This window comes from Lonchura striata, chromosome 7 (genome assembly GCF_050655825.1).
Source record: "Lonchura striata isolate lonStrDom1 chromosome 7, ASM5065582v1, whole genome shotgun sequence".
Classification (NCBI taxonomy): Eukaryota; Metazoa; Chordata; class Aves; order Passeriformes; family Estrildidae; genus Lonchura; species Lonchura striata.
Genome location: NC_140709.1, coordinates 28,969,006 through 28,990,631, shown reverse-complemented (window position 1 = coordinate 28,990,631; position 21,626 = coordinate 28,969,006). Strand labels below are relative to the sequence as shown.

The window sequence follows — 21,626 nt, the reverse complement described above, 5'->3', positions numbered from 1 at the left end:
AGTGAGCTCGCTGACTTTTGAAATTAGCACTTTTTCAAAAGATGAAAAGTTGCATAAGGGTCTTTCCAGCAAGCAGGTGTGAGCAGGGTGGTGCTGCCCCTGGGCCAGCCAGGCTGAGCCAGCTCAGGGCAGCCTGGCAAACCTTGCTGCTGGTGCAGAGCAGCAGTCAGGGAGCACTTCTGCCTAGCAAGGGGCAGCAGGGAGAAAAGCAGGGTTTGCTCAGTCGGGTTTTCTCCCTGTAACAATCTTGAGGCACTTTGTGCCCTTTACTACTGTAGTAGCCTTGAGAAGGCTCTCATTGAAACAGATTTGAGAGAAAACTAAAAGGTAGATTTTTATTCTCAGATTCTTTAACTTCACAACTATGAAGGTGATCCCTTTTAAGTTTCATGAGAACAGACAGAAAGGTGATTTTCAGGTTGTAAATGCTCCTTTTAGTGATGCCAGCAGAACAGAGCTGAAGCAGCAGCTGCAGAGGGCTGGCTCTGAGTGACCTGACCCTGCACTACTGATGTGCTGCTCCTTCTCCAGGAGGTGGCTGCTCTGCTGCTGCCAAGCATAAGCAAAATAGGTGCAACACCGATGATGATAATGTAGGGATTTTAAAATCCATGCTAGCCAATGGTAATAGCATTCTTAACCCACCAAATGCTATGATGACAGAAGTGAATTCAATCTGAATATTGGTTTTTACTCTACATTTTGGATTCTCCTTGCTTTGTTAATATTTTAAATATTTTCCCCACAGACAGACTTTTCCAATTTTGAGACTTCTTTTCCTTTCCTACCTGTGACTTTCAATATCTTTTAGCCAATGTTCTGTAGCTAATTTATTGACACCTTCTTTCTCTCTCCCTTCTCTACCCTCTCTTTCAGCATGATGTGAGCTGTGCATTTTCCAGCCAGGCCAAACTGTAAGAGTGTGTCTTTTCATTTGTGGGAGATATGAAATATTAAAACAAACATTTCCCTGCTTCACTCTCAGTAAGAGCTTAAAGGAGCTATTACAGGGATTATTTTTCCTCTACTTACTGGAAAACAAAGATAAAAATGTAGCTTTCAAGTAGGTCATTTAATCTTGAAACATTTAATTGTGAGGTTGCCAGCCATGATTTGATTTCTCATCTTCTATTATTCCAAGGTTACAAACCTTCCAATTCATTTATATTTATAAACAATGTTCCCACTATATTACATGCATGGATTATTAGGAACACCTCCCAGTGGAGTACTGTCAACTTTTTGTACATAATTAATTAGAAGCCTCAAAGCTACCTTTTATCAAACTTTCACAGAGGACTAGCATATCAAAAATCTCAAAATGAAAGAACTCTGTTTAAACCAAAGGGCTATCCAGCTTACCCAAGTAAGTAAATACTTTATATTTCATGGGATTAAAAAAAAATTAAAATAATTAAAGCCAAAGTGGAAATCACCTAGGGAAGAATGTGGTTGCAGTGATAACAGAATTATATTTCACAGTAAAGGCAGCCAAACCCTGGCTCCAATTAACAGTCCAGTTTTGATAAAAGAAGTCAAAGGAGAAAACAGCCTGACCAAAACGATGATCCTACCTGTGAAAGAACTGAGATGGGAGTAAGAGCTGACCCCTAACAGGGAAACTGCTTATAAATCATCCACAAGGTGGGAAAAGACAGCAAATGCAGCACTCTGCCTCCTGCATGGCTTCTGATTTGTACAGTAGCTCCTCAGAAGCAAACTGAACTTTCAGCTTTAACTTGCAAAACTTTGGCTGGGAGGCCAGACCAATCTCACACAGTCCCTGTGCACATGGGGGCTCACATATTACCATCCTAATTTGGTACTTGCCACGTGCAGCATGTGTGAGCAGGTATAGAGGGATAGCTCTGCAGCACCAGGGCTGAGCTGGCTAAGAGGAGAAACACTCGTTTTTCTTTGCATGCCCATTTCCTTGCCATCCTAACACATTTTGGATCACTTACTCTGAGCTCCCTGCCAGGGGAAGTGCCATGGTGAACATGATTTATAGGCAACAAACATCCCTTTGATTTGGACCACAACTGGCACATAAAAATCAAATGCAAATGTCTCAAATTTCTCGAGAGCAAGTTCTAATTGGGATTTTACTGGGAAGTTTGGGGCAGGACTTGCCACCTGTAAGAGCAGTTATACTTAGCATAAATTTTGCTATGAAAGATAAAATATCTGTGGAATTTAAAGACTTAGTCCTCTTCTTTCCCTTACCACAAATTACCCTGGGAACCAAGGTAGCAATGCAACAGAGGATGCTGCTCATGATTTCACAAATTAGTGGCCTGGGCCCTTTCAGAGAGCTGGATTATCTGGAATACAACCAATGGTTGAATTCCTGCCATTCACTCTGATGCCCAGGAGAGCTCTGTATGTGAGACAAGTAAATCTTTCAGCCACACTGAAAGGTTATGATTATATAATATAATTGTTAACAGCAGATTGGAACCGTTTCCCAGGATCAACAACTTTGTGTTTTTCAAATGCTGTATGAAGCAGCTTGGCAGCAAGGCTAAGAGCTGAGTTTTCCTTCTCCTGGTAGGTCCCTGCTGATGCAGCAGCACTCAAACTGAACAGACAGTTTCTCTCTAGAGAAAGTCATATATTTAGTGTCCCAAATGGTAGGTTAGATGTCAGGTTTAATTTGAAACCTGAGATGTTGTAATTCCAGAGAAACTGTTGGCAAAATGTTTGTGCTTAAACAAGAGGACATTGGTTTAATTGAGTTCTCTCATTCTTCTTGGTATGAATTATATTTAATGAGTAGTGATTTCCTAAAAAAAAATAAATTAAAAAGTCAAAGACTAGCAGGCTGAAGAGAAAGTTCCCTGTGGTGCTAAAAGACAGTAAATTCAAAGATCCTGTTGATAGAATCTTTAGTCTTATCTGTGCCCTTAACACTCCCCAGGGTACCATTACACTGTCTACAACAAAGAAAATTTCTTCTTCCCAGGGACTGAGACTGGAATTTTGATTTAATAAGATAGGAATGCAAACACCCCTTGCAGCATTCTGAATGAGTTATTTACTACATGAACCTTGAACACAGTGATGCATTTTATATTGCACTTATCCTAAAATGTCTCTGCATCTCTTCTACACACAAAAGCCAAAATCCACATGACTGTGCTAACAGACATATCTTGTCCAGCTTAGAATGTTATACTTGTTTTACATCAGTGAATCAGCTCACCATATTTTATTGCATTCCCATTATACTTTTCTACAGCTAGGGTCCTCATTGGGCTCCAATTATACTCAGTGGAGATCTAGTAAATGAGTCTAGAACACAGGCTAAAATCCTTTGACTGTTAGTGATCTATAGTCTTCCATCAAAGCAGTGAAAATTTTCTATCTGTGTAATTAACAGAAGTAACTAGAAAAGACTTGGACATTGCCAACTTCCTTAATAATTTTCATAAAACATTGAAATTATCTGAACTGCAGTAAGAAAAGCACTGACTGCCACTTCAAGGCTTCTAGCTGAAAGCAGAGGACATTGCTGTCTTTGACCTGTGTAATGACTTGCAGAAATTCTGTAAATCCATTTTCTTTAAGAAAAAAAAAATCATTGCGATTAGTGTCTTTTGGGACACCTCCTATAAATAGTTAAAATTGCCCTGCTTTACTCAGCTTAATTATTTATTTGGAGAATAATTACTTTAGATGTCAGTTCCATTATCATGGAAGTTGTAAATGATCCTGAAACTGAAACAAATACTGTCGTCTTGAGATCAGTAACCTTAGCATTACAGACACTATTTTAATTGTTGTTTCATTGCAGAACCCATATAGATTATGAACTAATGTGACTCTCAAGACTGTCCTAAAATTTATTTTAGAAGAGTTAATAAAACTTACAGATAACAAGAGGTAAATGATTTCTCATTGAGGATGCTTGTCTGTGCTTTTCAAAGGCTTATAGAAAATAATGTATGCCTCAGCAGCAGTGGAATAGGTAAAAGAAATAGCATTAATGGGCAGTCAGCATAAAATGTGAATATTATTACAGAATATTGTTATTGAGGCTAGAGTCAATGAGTTTTAATTAATTTCTTTCCATTGAAACCTAAACCTTTCCTACATATGTGTGCAAAATATATGCCTGCCAAAACCAACACTGAAAATGTTCCTGTTCATTAGAGAAAGGTACATTTATTTATTAAATTTATTATATCTCAGTTGATCTCCAAAGGCTTTGCAGACATCTGCCCAGTTCTGTGATACATCAACCTTGCCCACCTCCCAGAAGCACACCAAGGTTTTCACTAAACATATTGTTGCTGTTAAGGACTTCCACAACATTCATCTGCTGTCACTGAAGAGGAGAAAATGTGAACTGGGTCAGGCCCAGGATCTGTCCAAGACAGCAACCAATCTCCAGCAGCAGCTGAAGGCACTCTTTGCTCTCAGTCATGTCCCCTGGACATCCCATAGTGTGCTGAGTGTCACCCTTGAGCCAAGGAGACATTCAGCTTTCAGGTCTTAAAAGACATTCAGCCCAAGACATTCCAGGTAGACCCAGCCTCTCCAGCCTCTCCAGTAATTGTGTTCTGTCCAGGCAGATTTTCCAGTTGTGCCTATTTAACCATTACAGTCTTCATTTCTAATTCTGTGCCACTCTTCCTTGTCACATCCTCCTCCATGCACAGCATATTTGCACTCACAAATTTATGCTTTGGTATTCAGTTGTGTCTGGTTTTGTATTTTGGTGCTTATGAGCTCAGAGCAACTCTTTGTTCCTGGAATACTAATTCAGAACTGTTGAATTGAAAGTGTCCAGGCATAAAGCTGGTTTGTTGCATCGGCTAAAGGCAGGTATTTCCCTCTACCCAGAAAATCAACACTGTGACCATCTCAATATTATTCCTCAAAATATCCTTCTATAACACAAGATACTTGTAGGTACAGGCTAAGGGATTTATTTTGTTACTCAGCAAAGAGGCTGCTATCTGCCTTCACTTATGTAAGGTTCATTTCCACACCTACCTTGAGTATCTTTAGCTCAGTTTGGCAGATTAAATCATTTATGGCCAGGTTTTGTGCTATTTCTGTCAGAAGCTAAGATTTTCTAATTTCTCAACACATAAAGTGTTGTTTTTCCAACCATCTTTCAAGACTTACTATATTGGATTTGAAATCTTCTCTACTCATTCACTATATGCCATTTTTCTTCTATTGCAACCACAATACCATCTGTGCTGAGATTTGCTACATGAGGTTTTAGCTTTGGATATCAACTATTTCTATAAAATATCACTTGAAATCAATTAGTCAATTTGGACATAAAGATAAACTAAACAAACAGTTACATCTATCTTCCTATGCTTTTTTTTTTTTCCTTTTAGCTTTATGCTATTTTGAGAAGTACCAGATTTGCTTGATGAATGGTTTGCCTATTTAATGATAAAAGATAAAAAATCTGTAACAGCAGTTGGGGGAAAAAATACAGGGGAAAAATAGATGGCTCTGTTCATCATCATCCCAAATGGAGGAAAATCTCCTGAAGCCTGGACTAAGAGCCAGCTCTCCATCTGTCTGTGAGGGTGGTGTCAGCCAGGGACAGGGATGAGGATCCCATCCCATTCAGCAAGGCAGGCCCAGACCCCAGCCAGGAGAAACTCCCAGGGCACAGCATCATCCCTGGGCAGGGATGAGAGCACAGAGTTACAGACACAGCTGGAGCCAAGGGGGAGAATTGGGAAGGTAGCTCAGGGGCTGCATTTGTATGCAGGCAGAAATACAATTACAGAGGCCAAAGACAAGCCTCTTCCTTAAATCAAGTTAAAGATTGTCTTTTCTCTCTGCTGCCAACCTAAATGTTCAAAAATCATAAATCAGGACCCCAAGCATGACAAGTTTGACTTCAAAAAGCAGGAACTTAAAAGTATTGGCCATCTTCGACCCTGAACACCATCACAATAAGGTTTCTGAGGCCTTCAGGAACATCAGCATTACATGTCTGAACTCCTATAGCTGCAACAGCTACAGATTTCCCTGGAATTCATTTGGGCTTTTTTCCACACTCATATTATTGGACATCTCCACAAAGTGTGCCTTTAATCACACAATGCCTTGACACCAGACTCCCAGGGACCCCAGTGACATTAGACAGCCATTCTAGGGGCTGTGGGCTTCTCTGACCTTCAGTGGGCTACAAAATTAGCCAAGGAACACTCCTCCCACTGCTCCTGCCAAAAGCATCTCCATGACCTCCCTGTTAATATTGACTCTGGGTTGGACACTGCCTCTGTGTGAAATGAGAGCTCCACCTGCATAGTCACAATCAGATTAATCTCATTTAAGCATGGATAGCTTCACAAGGAAGGTGCTCCAGCCTGCCAGGTGCTGGCCACTGTGTAGCACGGACACTGTGAGTGCAGGGGAAGCACAGGGAAGTGGTCTGGTTGAAAAGTGACCTGACAAAATTACCAGATTCTTTACAACAGTGGCTCCGTGAGGTGGCTCCCTGGACAATCCTTCAGCTATTAATGCCAGCACAAAGGAGAGCTCAGGGACACAGAGACATGCCTTTAGTCTGCTCTCAGATGCAGTTAAATTGCAGTCATGGAAACAAACATAAATTCCCTGAGGTCATTGGACAGTCCCGCAAGTTTTTCTGCCATGGTTAGTGCTCAAGCTGGTTTTAAAGAGGCCACAGATACGGGATGAGGAGATATGGATATTATACTTCTTTCTCTAATGTTTTAGATCTTCAGATTGCAAAACCTTCAGGGCAACTTACCCATCTTTCTGCCTCTTCAGAAAGAGCCTTACTTGTACTTCCAAATAAACACACTGGGTAATATGAAAAACAGAGAAGATGGTATTGCTGTCATCTCTGGCACAGGTCCAAATAAAGTCTGTTCCTCTTATCACAACAAATAACTGCATTTTGCACAAATGGAAGCTAGGAATTACCCTTTTTAACCCGTGGACAATTATACAAAATGAATCCAAAACCACACCTATTAGCAATCATGAAGGATCCTTCCTGACTAATCCTGACTTAGTCTCACTGTTCCCTGACAGAAAGTTTGTGTAGCCTGCAGGTCACCTGCATGCGAGATTTTCTGCTTTCTCCCTGACTACATGCAGTTTAGACTACTGATAGGAACTTTACAGGATTGTATATTTTGGGGCATACCACCAAAAAATGAAGCCTAACAGCCTAGGCTAACAGTTTACATTTGCCTGTTAATTCTCAAAAATCACAAACCATTGCCTTGAGAAGGTAGAGTCCCAAACCAAGCACATGCTGTGGACCAGCTTTTACTAAATGCCAGGAAAACAAAGTTGGAATTTTCAGCAACTTGGTGCATGTAATGAAACAGAACCTAACCTTAAATGGGTTTGGGATTGTTTTTTTCCTGAAACCTGACAAAAGATGTTAAGAGTTTTAATGAGAAAGCCTCGATCTGGTATGTTTTTTTAAGTCACTAAGTATGAATGAAAGGAAATTGCAGTCTCAGCTGGGTCCCCCTTGGTCATCCCAAAGTGCCCAGGCAGGGCCAGTGGGTGTGCTCACAGGATGCTCAAAGGCTGCTCACAGCCATTGTGCACCATGGCTGTCCACAGGTACATCAGGTACACCTTTCCTTTAGGCATAGACCTGGATTTGTACTTCCAGGACCAAAGCAAATCAGCTGAGGTCTCTGGGTGTCAGTGAAATGATAACAACATAATCACCAAGCCTGTGGTAGTTACTTTCTACCATATACCTTGCATAAATGAAAATTAAATCTTCTAATAGACCCTCGAAGCTTAGGCCATCATTGCAAACCAACCAATGTCATATTTTGCAAAATAATTCAATAATTTAATATTAATTCAATAGTTAGACGTAGCTTAGTACATATTTTTCTTGAGAAATCTCCCCAAATAGCATCTACTCACAAAAAGCAGCACAAAGCAGTGTAACCACATCTTTCATTTGCTGCTACTGCTGAGCGGGCCGGTTTGCCCTGTGCTTTTATTTTACAGTAGCTTTGATTACACTTTTCTCTAGAAAGTCTGCATCTGACAGCATGGAACACATTTATCTCAAGTTTGGAAAGAAATAACCATAATAAGATCTCCTGCTTGTATGTGAGAGAGTGGATGAGAAGATAACAAATTCACCTCTGCCATTACCTCTCTGAAAAAAGTCAGAATTTCAGCTGCAGTGACCTTGTGGTCACAAAGATCAAAAATTCCAAGGCAGAAGATGTGGAAACAAAAGGCCTGCAGTTAGACAGGTGTACATTGTTACAATACATCCTGCAGTTGTTATATATCCAAAACTAGTTCTCTTAAGGCAGAAATCAGGCTTCCCCTCATGTTGTCCAACAGTTTACAAAATACAATAATTCACACTGTTGTTCAATGGCAGTAAGGGAAATATCTCTTCATTTAATGACCTAGACCCCAGGAAGAAAATAAAGTGCCAAAAATACAGACATTACAACTTGCCCAGATGAATTTAGCGCAGCCCTGCACAACATTCAAGGAAAGTTTTTTTTAAGGGAGTTGCAGCTGAAGCCCAACAGAATTTAGTAATATTGACAGGAATGTTATAGTAAACTTGATACTAAGAAAAATCAAAATTCTAGCATATGTAGAGAAATATGCATTGTGAACTAAACTAATAGAAATATTCCTATATAACAAATTAGTAATACATACAATTTTGTTTTTGTCATTATAAACCAAATTATACTTTGACTGGACTGAGCTGTGTGTTTCCTAAGAGAGATCCCTGTCTTGTAGGGATTCCTAAGCTCCAAAATAGATCACAATCACATTTAGGTTCTTCCCAGGCTGCAAAGGCACAGATGTCTCCCCATAGTTTTGAAACTCACAACTCAGACCTCCAGCTCATGGAATACCACATAATCATCAGAACTAAAAAATATATATAGCTCTGCTCTGAACACCAGAATGTGTGCTGCTCTTCACATCTAACTTTTCAAGCCACCTTGTTAAGGACTATACGAGTATATAATGTAATTTAGAAGAGCTTTTCTGTTCATAAAGCTATGGCATCTCTTGAGGAGTTAATATTTGTTCTGGGGATCAACAGGTGCTATAACTGAAATTAGAGATGACTTTTTCATCTAAAAAATCCTTTCTAAGCCTCATTGACTTAGTGCCCTATACACAGTCTAGAGTTTGGAGCTAAAACAGAGAACACAGAGCCATGGTGCTGCTGACAGAAAAAGACAGCTGTTGGAGGGTTTTATCCAATTTGATCCTACTCACAGTACATCTCAATTTCACACCATGTTTTAATCAAAGTAAGCTTTTATGAATATCCACTACTACTTACCCTAACAAATCCTAGGACTGAGAAACCCTCATGCTAGGAAGTAGGACCTAGGTATTAAAATAATTCTCATTAAGCAACATAAAATTCAGAGAAACATATTTCAAGGCCCACTGAGTTAAAAGAACTAGGACACAGTAGCTAGCAATGCTTAGGTATTTATTAATTTCCCTTAGGTAACAACAGTCACTTTCACAAACAGGTTACAAAGAACATCATTTTGCAGAACCAGATCAGGCAGATGTATAGGCTGTATGTGATTAGGCCACTTAAGCATCAGAAGTGCCATGAACAGTGTAAAAACTGACACCAAAGTGAGAAGGCATCAGTCATCTTCATGCTATGCCCTGCCCCTCCCAGGAACAGTGTTTTGAGGTTGGCTATTTTGAATAGTAAATTTTTCCAAACCTCCAGATCCCACTGCTGTGTTTCATTTCCCTGAGAACATTAGACTGAAGAAAATCCAGAACACAGAACTACTTACTAAACTTGCCTTTATACAACTTCATATTTCAAAGAATTAATAAACAATGCCAAAAGCTCTATTATAAGGATGAGAAAAGTATCTCAGGAAGTCTTTTTCCTCTGCAAGGCTAATCATTACAATATTTTAGGTATGCTACCCAGACCACAATCCCATATTATGCCAAAAGGAAAGAAGGAAGCATGAGAAATAGAATGGTGTTTTCATTACAGTTTAACTCTTTCAAACAGTTTGACTGTTTAACTTTTTTTTTTTTTTAACTATAGTCTATAGTCCAAATCTGATCAATCAGAAGATAATTAGATAGTGGAGGAATCATCACTACAAACCTAGCCAAGGGGGCAATTTTTTTCAGGGATTATTTCTCAGCAAAGGATCAAAATCCCAAACCCATTAAATTAGAGGAAAATTCATTGTGTGAAAGTGAGAAGGGCTGGATTTGTCTGGCACATACAATACTGCAAACACAACCACAAGCACTGAGTGTCTGCCTTGGGATGAAAAAAGATATTGAGCTTACAAAAGCCATCTATCTTCCTGTGAAAGCAAATACCACAAAGGCTGTTCCACTCCATGATTCACTGCTGAATGTTTTAATTCAGGTGGGCCCTGGCTCTCTGATGTCACTCCTTCACACACATGCCTAATTTGACATACAGAGCCAAACAGTAGCTCCACTAAAGTCCTGTGATTTGCTTAGTGGTAGGATGAAAAACTTCCACTGGCTTCAGGTGTGAAAGATCAGAGACTGAAGGATCAAACTTTATAGCAAGTAGGGTCAAGCAGCAAGTTCCCAATCCACAATATGAGCACTGGTTTTTATTATCTATCACTGCTCTGCTCTGAAGGACTCTTTCCAGCATGACAGCTCCTCATTTTTTTCTGAATGGCTGTTATCTGATCACAGCTTTACACTGGAGCTGTTTATAAATGTTCCTTATGACATTGCCTATTTTTTTTTTTTTTTATCAAGCCATTTTTCCACCATGAAACAGGACATTTATTGCTCATATATAAGGGGCAATGAACCTGCAAAAGCAGCGTTCATAAAACCTGGAAACCTCCTCAACAAGCACAATGACTAACTGTGATGGACATTCATAAATCATTCCATATCATTCATCATAGTTCCTGAAGTTTCATTAATTCCTAGAGGAAGACATAAATCTAATGTGCATCTTAAGGAGTCAGCAGGCTGGCTTTCTCTCCAGGCATAAAATAAATATGATGCTTTCTTCCCTACTGAGGAGATGTAGGTTTTGCATGTGTGCACAGCAGGAAATCGATGTCACTCAAAACGTGGGGATATCCTGGGCAGCCCTACAGGCATTGCTTTTGTTTTCAGAATATGCCAGTGCTCCATTCTAATCCTGCCCCCACTGAACTCAGTGGATCCTTTTTCCCATAAAGCTCAGCCAGAACTATATGTATAAAGCCTTTCATCTACCTCTGCTTTTGAACAATCAGGTTAAGAGTGCAGAACCGAGGGGCAGTCAGTGCCTGGGCCAGTGCTGCAGGCATCCTCCTCTTGGAAGGGTCCTGGGCAGCTACAAAGGGTCTGGCTAACCTGCATCAGCATGGAGGATCACAGAGAATATATACATCCAGCAGAATCCATTAAAAAAAAAGGCTAGCAACAAAATCTTTTCTTTTAAAGCAGGCAAGCTGTGATAAACAGGGAAAAAAAAAAAAAAAGAAAAAGAAAAGCTTTACAGTGAAGCCTGGTGCTATGCAAATTGCTCCCTGAAAATGCTAAAGCAAGTTTGACATCCAGTGGCCAGAGTCAGCATGGGAACAACTCACCCTTTCAAGCCCTGGGCTTGCTCACTCAGGAGATTATCCTGTTCCTGAGGGCACATATTTTTCTTTGAGGTGGGTATGACAGTCTTGTGAGTGAGTATGCTGGAGGAAAGAATATAAATGTGCACACTAAATATTTCTGTCAGGGGACGTTTAGGGGCTGAAAGAGAGCAATAGCACTTGAAAACCCACAGGACATCAGAGGGTAAAGACAGGATGGCTGTCAGAAAATCTTTGTGGCCCCTCTGCTTGAGGTTATCCCCTGCCCTAAAAGAGGAATACAAATATAAATGGGGGTCCAGAGACTGGGGGAAGAAAAACAAAAAAAAAGAAACTAGAGCACAGAAAGACTAGTTTCTCCTAAGAAAAAACAGGTGCATGCTGAAATGTAAATGTCCCTGAAAAGATAATTTAGTCATAATCATAAGGTCTGTTTAAAAGTCTGCTGCTTCTTTTTCCAGCCCACATTTTCCAAAAGAAAGAAAAGCTGTCTTTAAAATATCTGTGATAATTGTTATGAAACAATCACATGTAGCAATCTTGGCTTATTGGTGCACATCCAACACACCACATCAATCTTTGTAAACTTTCCAAAGGTTTGTGCCTGCAGTTTGGAAGAACTGATTGTACAGCAAAGATAACAAGGCAATTTGTTAGAACTTAATTTGTAACAAATTATTTCTGTGGAAAGAGAAAATGATAACAAAAGGATAACTCTAGATTTATGGAATTGAGGTAAGACCCAGCATTCCAGCTGCACAATATCTTAGGATAAGTCATGTCTGCACAATTTTTAGAAGATTGGCTTTGAACTTTCAAGATCATTGGCATACTTTTACACATAATAGATTTATTGTTAGGTTTATTAAGATGGAATGAGTATTTATTTACTCTTGTTTTCTTTCCCAGAGCAAACAAAATTCATCAAAGATAGCCAACATGCAGTATATGCTCAACCATTACAAGCTTTCCAGTTACACAGCCTTTGAATCAGGCTACAAAATTGTTATGTAGGTAAAATAACCCATTTCCTCATAATCTTCAAAATATTCACCCACTGTGAGCTGCTTGCTAGTGTCTTTGCTGGGGGCAGATATAAAGCTCCTACCATTTTTGAATGGTAGTGAGTTTGAATTTTCAAAGGAAATATTTTTATTTTTCAACAACCATTATTTCAGCTCTTTAAAAAATGCTGTATTTTATTCTACTTCATACAGAAGAAGGCTAAAAAGAAGAGATAAATTCCAATACTGAGGACACAAAGCAATGAAGCACTTTGAGGATTGGACTACTTCATCATGTAAGTAGGCCTTGTGGGTTAATTTGTTTGTTGTAGTTTTTTCCAGTTGATTTCAGAATATTGTGGGTGTGTTCATCTTGTCCTTATCAGTCTCTACAACTCCCTGGAAGGTGGGTCTCAGGACTAGCAATAGGACAAGAGGACATGGACTCAAGCTGTGCTAGATGAGGTTCAGGCTGGACATCAGGAAGAATTTCTATGCCAAAACAGTGTTCAGGGATTAGAATGGGCTGGACAGGGTGCTGGTGGAATCACCATCCCTGGAAGGGTTCCAGGAACAACTCAGTGTGGCACTTGGTGCTGTTTAGTTGAAGAACTGATGTTTGGTCAAAGGTTGGACATGACAATCTTGGAGGTCTTTTCCAACCCTAACTATTCAGATGTTCAAATCCTAACTGGAAGTTTTAACTGTGAGAATAAAAAGCCATTAAGGATAGGAAAGAATCTGCCCAACACTATTCCAACTCAGCATAAAAAAAAAGAGGCTTTAACTCCTCACAAGAGTTAAAGGAAGAGAAAAGAACAGCATGACTTGTTGTGCTTAGTTTACTCATTGAAACCATACTTTAAATAGGGAATTCATCTACACAAAACCACATAATATATGTTAAGTAGAAACAGAGAGATACTCCAGATGTAACAACACTCTTGTGAAAACAATGTCTGCCTCTTTGTGAGGTTTTTCACTTGTATGATTTTTTAAAATAGTTTTTACTTAGTCCATATTAGAAAATTATTATGTGCACATCTTTACCATTTATCTCTACAGTTGCAAATATGGGTTTGGGCAGTCAGTGGAGACAGGTGAGTCCTGTCCTACCCAGGAATGCTCAGTCACTGCTGCTCCAGCCTGTGCAATGATGAATAATTTAGACCCTCTGTAGTTAAGTAGAGCTTCAGCTGTGCAGCTGATGATCAGACTACTGTCAGAGTCTGGGCTTCTTTTTCAGGTGTGCAAACACACAGGCACATGCTCTTCACTTTGCAAAGGTAGTCAGAGCAATTACAATCAGAGAGGGGGTTGCTGTGCCTCTCCAAATTTGTGAGCTGTTATTCATCAATACTTGCACTAGGAAACATTTGATTATTCTGCAAGATGCTCAATGTTCCTGTTGATTGAAACTGTTTAAGGGTTTTAAATCAAGGCTTTTCTGTCTGCTGTACCACACCTGTTCAATTTCTCTTTCACTGTTATCACAACTGCAACAAAATAAATGCATCATGTACAAAAGGCCTCACTAACACTTTCAAAGATGAGAAATTGGTTTGTAAACTACTCCTTGATTTGTGGAGTAAAAATCTCAAGGGTACTTATATGTAACTTTGAAACAGCACCTTAGAACCACCTTAGACAGCTGAACAGCAACTTAGAACCAAACTTTTGATGGCATGAAGGCAAAATTTTAGGTAAAGTGAGATCTTTAAGTAGCAGCCTTGCATCAAATACACATTTTTCAAATATGTAATATATGAATATCTGAAATATACATACACACACACACACACACACACACACACACACACATATATATATATATATATATATATATATATATATATATATATATATATATGAAATATAACATTTCCTCAAAGGACACAATCCTATTGCATGCCATTGCTGTTTATGCTCTCATGGCATTCACATTCCCTCTAAAGAATTGCCCCAGGCTTCCATGCTGAGCATGTCTCTGGCACAGAACACACACACTGGCTGGTGCCTTTCTCATCCTGCACCTTGCTTCAGGACAAAAAATGTATGAGCAGGAACTGTTGGACAAGCCAGCTAGCAAAACTGGGTGTGAGGGAAGTGGGGTGGCTGAGGGGTCTGTTTTGGAGGGCAAGCCCCTTGCAGCTGTAGTGGTTTTAGTTTAAGTATCTTCTATAGAAGTACAAAGATCTTTTAAGGCATAATCCAGCCCGTGCCCATTTTGAGAGGCCTGGCTTTATCTATGCATGGAGCACACTGTGCAAATGGATATTTAGCAGCTGTTTCTGCTCCCTGGCTGGGTGACTGAAGTTTGATAACTACATTGGTGATCATATGCAGTATAAATAACAAATACCTCTCCAGATGCATACTGAGGCCTGCATGCATTTATGCAATCAAAGCACAGCATTGAGGGGGGGAAAAAAAAATCAATAAAAGCTTAGGAACAATGAAAAACCTGGGCTACAAATAAACAGAACCATTGCTGTACTAATAGAGATTTTCCAAGAGCTGGAATCTTGCTATTTTATCATACCCAGAATACAGCAGGAATTGTTTCATTGCTGACATCTGGCTGTAACAGCACAACCTCTGATACCATGCAGGACATAACCTCAGTGCAGGCTCAGAAGAAATCAGGAACATGACTTCACAAAAAATAGGAGTAATATTGGCTTATAGAGTGGGAGTGAAGAGTGATTTAAATGCAGATTCAAAATATCAGCAGTGAAATCTTGGTGTATTTAGAGTTGGCCTATTTAGCTATTTAACTGACAGCTGGTGATTAATGTCGATATAAAACTTTGAAATGGCTTTCTCTTGGAGTACAAAGTTGATAGTGGTTTATGCTTCAGTTTTTTGGTTGCTTTCTCAAATTAATTTCTAGACACTGAAGACCATGAATGGGAATGCTGAAATACAGCAGTTTTCAAAGCTTTCAAAATAGTCATGATGAAAAGTTGGTTTAGACTTTAATTGAATTGATAGTAATAGTGAGGAACAATTGTTTTGATTTGTTATTCACCATATTTTGGACAATTTCTGTAACCAAATGACAGATTTGAGTGCACTTTTAAAAGTTAATTGCCTGTTATCTCCATGGTGCCACATTTTATACATTTTATTTTATTTTATTTTATTTTTTTTCACCTAGTACAGTTTTCTAATTGAACAACTGAGTCTCTTATTCAAATCACTATTTTTTAATTATTGACACATAAAAAAATCAAGTATGATGCCTCAGCAATAAATTAGCATCACATTAAAGGGAAATAATCTGAACATGTTCACTGATTTTGTTAGCTGATGAGTTACTAACATGACTTCAGTCTGCACCATTATGGCTGTTGAAATAACCAGTCCAGGTTTTCCAGCAGTTTGCAGGCCAGTTCAGCCACAAACCAACAAAGGTGACCAAACACTCTAAGATGAGGGTTGGTCTCCTTTCAGGATCCAGTCCAATGCTCGTTTAGGCAAGAGAGAACTTCACTTGTACCTCCACAAGCAATGGATCAGGGCCTTACTAAGAATTTTAGAGAAGCCATGCTTTTCTTGGCCATTGAAAGAACTTCCAGTGGAGGACAATAAAGATGATGGTATTGTTTAAATCTGTGACAAGTTACACGATAAACTGAAGATAAAGCAGAAGTACCAGCCTGGAGACATTCTGACTTGAATGCATCCTTCTGAACCTTGCCCCAAAACATCAGCCTTGGGGGTTAATGTCCCCACTGAGAAACATGTAGAGCCAGGTTACTGACATGCACACAACTTTTAGGGCAGGCTACCTGCACAGCTTTTAAAACACTCACCACTTAAAACATTCTTTTCTAGAGAAAAGAAGGTGGTATAAGATAATTAGGAGCTTGGCAGACAGGCTCTGACCTCAGTGGAGGAGACACACCAGTAGAGCCCAGCTGTGCTGGAATAAAAAGGGGAAATGGGCCAGGCTCTTTCAGTGTTGCAGGTACTAACAAGCACAAGCTGCTGCTGCTGGGTACCAGCAATGAGGGCTTACACACAGCACTCTGCACAGGGTCAAGGCCTTTATCTGCTTGCTAAGACAAAACCCTTGAAAGGCATTTTCTGTGTGTGATAACACAATCCAAGATTGTGTGCACTCTCATATTACAGCCAAACTCTCAGAAAGATGGCATATCAGAGCATTCTATACAGGGACGTCCACTGAAAATGAATCCTCATGAAATATGCAAGTCTTTGCTGCGTGTTTTGTTCTTCATGCCTTCTATTCCCTCTCCTCTGAAACTGCTTTGCTTCCATTTGTGGGGGTGTGAAATGCAGAGATTTCCTGTTTAGCACAGAGCCACTCCACCTTGGCAGGGTGTCATGCATGGCAGCTGAGAGCTGTGCCAGGACAATCCCCTGATCTGCCAAGACCCTGATGTAGCTGCAGTCTTGGTAGGTCAACACTTTTACAGCCACTAGGAGAGGGAAGTTTTAATCTGCTTGTTCCATCTCAAATGCTAATGTTTTCTCCCAACACATTTCAATCATAAACAATTATCTGTGAAAAACAAATAAGGTAAGAGAGTTCTCTCACCCTTCCACAGTGTTTTGAAATTCCTTCTGCAATGTCTTTTGGTTTTCTGCTCCATCTTCTGCTCTTCCAACTGCTGCTTGGCAACACAGATTGCTGTGCAAAATATGGGCTCCTGAAGATTGCTCACTTCAATAAAATTTTAACCAGAGGCAAGCATGCAAAGTAATTGAGCTGCAGTGTTTCAATAGCATAATTGTGGGTTTGGTGTGATTTTTTTGTTGCGAGGGAAAGATTCTGTCTTATTAAGACAACATAGCTTCTGCCCAAGTGGACCAAGTCAGGCATGTGCAAGGAGATGCAAGATGAAAGCCTTGTTGGTTTGGGGACTGCTGTGACATCTCCATTGCAAAAGGACACAATTGCCTTGCTTGCCTTGCACAGTGGCTCCTAAATCCCATCCAGTACCCTGCATGGTGTGGCATGAACTAATTCACACTGTTTAATACTAAGCATTAGGGTGTGTACAGGACTTCAGTTACTAGCTAAAAATCAGGATACATGAACAGTCCCCTGCAATACTCCTGGCAATTTAATTTGGCCTGGGGAAATTTTTGTCACCATTAGAGAACACAAAATGTGTTGGTCTCACAGAGTCATCACTACTCCTTCTGTGATACAAGGTTTTTCCCTTTGCATGATCAGCTTTTTTTTTTTTTTTTTCTCTAAGAAATCAGTTTTTCATTCCATCTAATGAATTACTCTCCATAAAAAAAAAAAAGCTGGTTTTCCCTTTCTTTTCATTATATAATTTGCCTTTCAGATAGAGCTAGCATTAAAAAATAACCAGGCTTCATACAGGATAAAATAGCTGAGAAGTTTTTTTCTCCACATATTCTCATATATTCATTCCTCATTTTGTTTTTGTTTTTTTTTTTTTTACAGACTTTATTTTCCACATTCTCAAATTATCTTATGTCTTCCTTCTGATATTTTAGTACTGGTGCCCTGAGCTCTACAATGCAGTGTGTGTTAACTGGACCCCAAGTATTTAAACTGTACTTTCCAGGTTGGAGTTTTGAGACTCTAGCAGAGTCTCTTTGCCTCCCTTGCCTCTCTCTCTCTTTTTATTAATCTTTGATAACCCTCTTTTTGATCTGCACACTACACCCTTCTAATTTACGGATGCTTTTAAACCTCAGGCATGGGATTACTTCATTTGATTCATGGAAGACCATGAGCAGTTCAAATTAACCTTTTGCTTTCTTGAGGGGAAAAAAAAATTTACGTTGGGGATTTGGTTCACCTGTTGAGAAAGAAGCTGTCTCTTCTTATTTACTGTGATTGCCTCAGCATCACAGAGATGACTCATGCATACCCTGAAGGGCTAGGTGGCACCATAAATTCACTGCTGGTCACCATGGACCCTGTCCAGAGCAAACTGAGGTCAAAAAAATAATTCCCATTGATTCCAGTGCCAAAGCTACATTACACTGAGTGCACTTTGTTCCCAAGGAAATTAATGGAAGGTGATGTTTGGTGTTTCAAAGAACCATCAAGAGGTGACACCTTAGAGGTTTGTCTATAGAAAAACAACAGCATAAAGTGGCATCATCACACCAGTGACAATTGTATCCTCTGACTTTTCCATATCTGTTTACAATCTTTTTTTTTTTCAAAAAGATGCCCAGAAAAATATGAGATCCGTGTCTAAAATATGTGATAAGCCCTGCCTTTCTACCAGCCCACAAAGCAGGCACAAATTTACTGCAGCAAAATGAAGAAAAGGAAAACTCCTTAATGGAAAGAGCCATTTTCCTTCCTCTTGAAAGGAAAGCTTACCCAGGATGGTAGGTCAAGGTCTACAGGATTGATCTTCTGTTTCCCACTTACTTTTAAGAGTGCAAGGGACTTACTTTGTTGGGATCTGCAGAAAAGAGCTAAAGAAAGCATTCACACAAATATGACTGAAGGGCTGAGAGTTTGCCCAATAGGAAAACCAATATGATTACTCCATTTTCTGATACATATATCAGAATTTCAACCAGCCTGCAAGCTCTCAAGCACTGGATGTGGTTGCTGTGTTTGAGAAACAGCTAAATGGCAGGTTTTTCATCCCTGTCTCTGTCTGTCACACCATAGTGCTGACAAAATAAAACAAGGCAAGGGGTGAAAGAAGAGCAAACACTGAATTTTGTTTCTGCTTTTCTAAGCATTTTACAACAAGAACATGGCAATTAGAAAATGAACCCAGAAACTGGGTTAGTATTAGCTCAACACTATTTCTTTCTTAATTAATTTCTCCACAGTTCCTCTTAGCATTCAGAGACAAATCTGATTCTTTAAATCTGGTGCAGAGCCCTGGCCTAATTGCTAATAGACTGAAAACTATTTTACATAGCTTGATTGTATTGTTCAAAAACTATCCCTTTGCATACCATTTTACAGGCCTTCAAAAAAAAGCCAGAGACCTAGGAGGGCAACAGCACTTTGTAAGGGTTTAATACAATGCCACATTGTGTGCACCCAGCAGGGCAGATAAGGGCTATAGCAGAAGCTCTTTCTTTTACAGCTTCTCCACTCAGACCATCCATTTTCTGCCTCCAACAGCATAGTTTGCCACTGCATTAAAAAAAAAAAAATATTCAGAAAGCATGAGAAATGTCAGGATGAATGTTGTCTTTTCATCTTCACAGAAGCTGCTTCCTGGCATTAAATTTGAGTGTTATCCCCTGCATGGCTTATCCTACTTCATTGCTGTAGCCTACCTGCCTCTGCCTCTTAATGAATCAGGACTCAATAAATCCTGGCTCAGTCCATTGTACTTGTTCTCTTGTAGCTAATGATAATACACAGGGAATACCTTCACCAGGAGCTTATTGTGCCATGTCACAGTGCAGATCAGTAGTTCAGCCAAGACTGTATAAGATATTCAGGTTATCTCATTTGAGCACTATTTTCTTGCTCTGGATCCCCCAGGGTGTGGGTGTTTTGCAGCTGGAGGTGCTGGGCTGTTAAGGTGCTTGCAATAAGAGGTGCTTGCAGTAAGAAATCCTCTGAGGCTTTGTGGAGGAAGGACAACGTTATGCCATTTATTAGAGCTGGCAATACAAGGATGGATTAGCATAGAAACTCTTGTGTTCTTCTAGACAGCAGGAACTATGAGCAGTTAAACACCCGTGGGACCTCTGTGTGTGCAGCACACTGTGTCCATAGAAGAGATTCTACCCTTTGCCATTCAACTTTGTGTGACTTTCCTCCACAAAAATGACTCTATTCATCCCTTCCACTGCCAAACAGCAAGGGTGCTCACATGCCAACTCCTTGCTGCCCCCCTGGCTAAAGGCAAGGTGCCACAGAGGTGAGACAGTGGAGGAAGAGAGCAGGACCTGCCACAGACCCCTCTGCTCACTGAGCTGGGTGTGTTTATCCTGTGCCCAAGAGGTTTGTGCAGCACAGCACAGGCCTGAAGGTCACAGTGAGTGTGAAGCACAGCAATACTGGCAATCTACAGATTGGAATTGCATTGGTTCCTCCACATTCAGAGCTGTCTGGGACACAGATCCAAGACCCTCCCTCTCTTACTTCCTTCTCTGCAAAAGCCAAATGCCCTCATAAATCAGTCTGTGCAAGTTCTTCAGGAAATGACTCAAATTGCCAAAGGGATTGAAGAAACAGCAACAACTAGTGACACCAAAAGCCACACCTGGACCTGCACTAGCAGCAAAACATGCAAGATTTATAGACATTAGTGAGCCAATGCAGAAAACACAGCTGAAGTCATCAGCCCAGGGTGAAGCAAATTTACTGTGCTGTGGTGCTGGTGGAAGATTTTTCTTCAAGGTCATATTATCCAAGAGGTTCCAGAGTTTTTAGAAGAAGAAAATGTCTGTAACATACACGTACAATCCTAGTTCTATGTTGCTCTTCTTTATCTCCCTACCAGCCTAGTGAGAATAACTAGTGTGTCGAGACACATGAATGGATTATTCACAGCCTTAAACTGCCAAACACTTGACTGCAATGAAAAGCATAAAATTTCAGCATGGTGTAGAATGGATGCAAGATGAAAAAGGAAAAGGAAGGGAAAAAATGAGGTACCAGGATGGCTCATTCTCTTCTGCATAATTTGAGTGGCTGCAGAAGAAGACAGTGTGCCCAACTGTCACCCTTGCTGCCTACATTAGCTCTTTAGGTTTAATATGCATCCCAACCAGCAAAATCCAACTCAAGGCCAGTGCAGCTAACGGAGTGGAGCAGAGCACCTCCACATTCACAGTCAGATACATTAAATATACACAAAGTTCATTTGTTCCTAACAAAGGTGGAGCCCACCAGATGTCTGGTATTAAAGTGTTTAATTGTTGCTGCCCTCCCTTACAAAATACAACACAGCTGTGGTTTATCGGATAGCTGTGGTTCAACCTTGTGAGTCATTACTTCATTCATTTTTCATGAACAACTGCTGTCCTACCAAAAATTATATCAGGAAATGGAAGAACCGATCTCTCTTATAAT

At 39.9% G+C, this 21,626-nt stretch overlaps 1 long non-coding RNA gene across 1 annotated transcript in view; it reads left to right on the top strand.

The window, feature by feature from the left end:
- Positions 1–14,410, top strand: part of LOC146766926 (uncharacterized) — a 95,291-nt gene extending 80,881 nt beyond the window's left edge. Inside the window, exon 5 of the long non-coding RNA XR_014956775.1 lies at positions 12,818–14,410. This is a non-coding gene — a long non-coding RNA (uncharacterized LOC146766926). The remainder of the gene's footprint in view (positions 1–12,817) is intronic.
- The last annotated feature ends 7,216 nt before the right edge of the window (positions 14,411–21,626 follow it).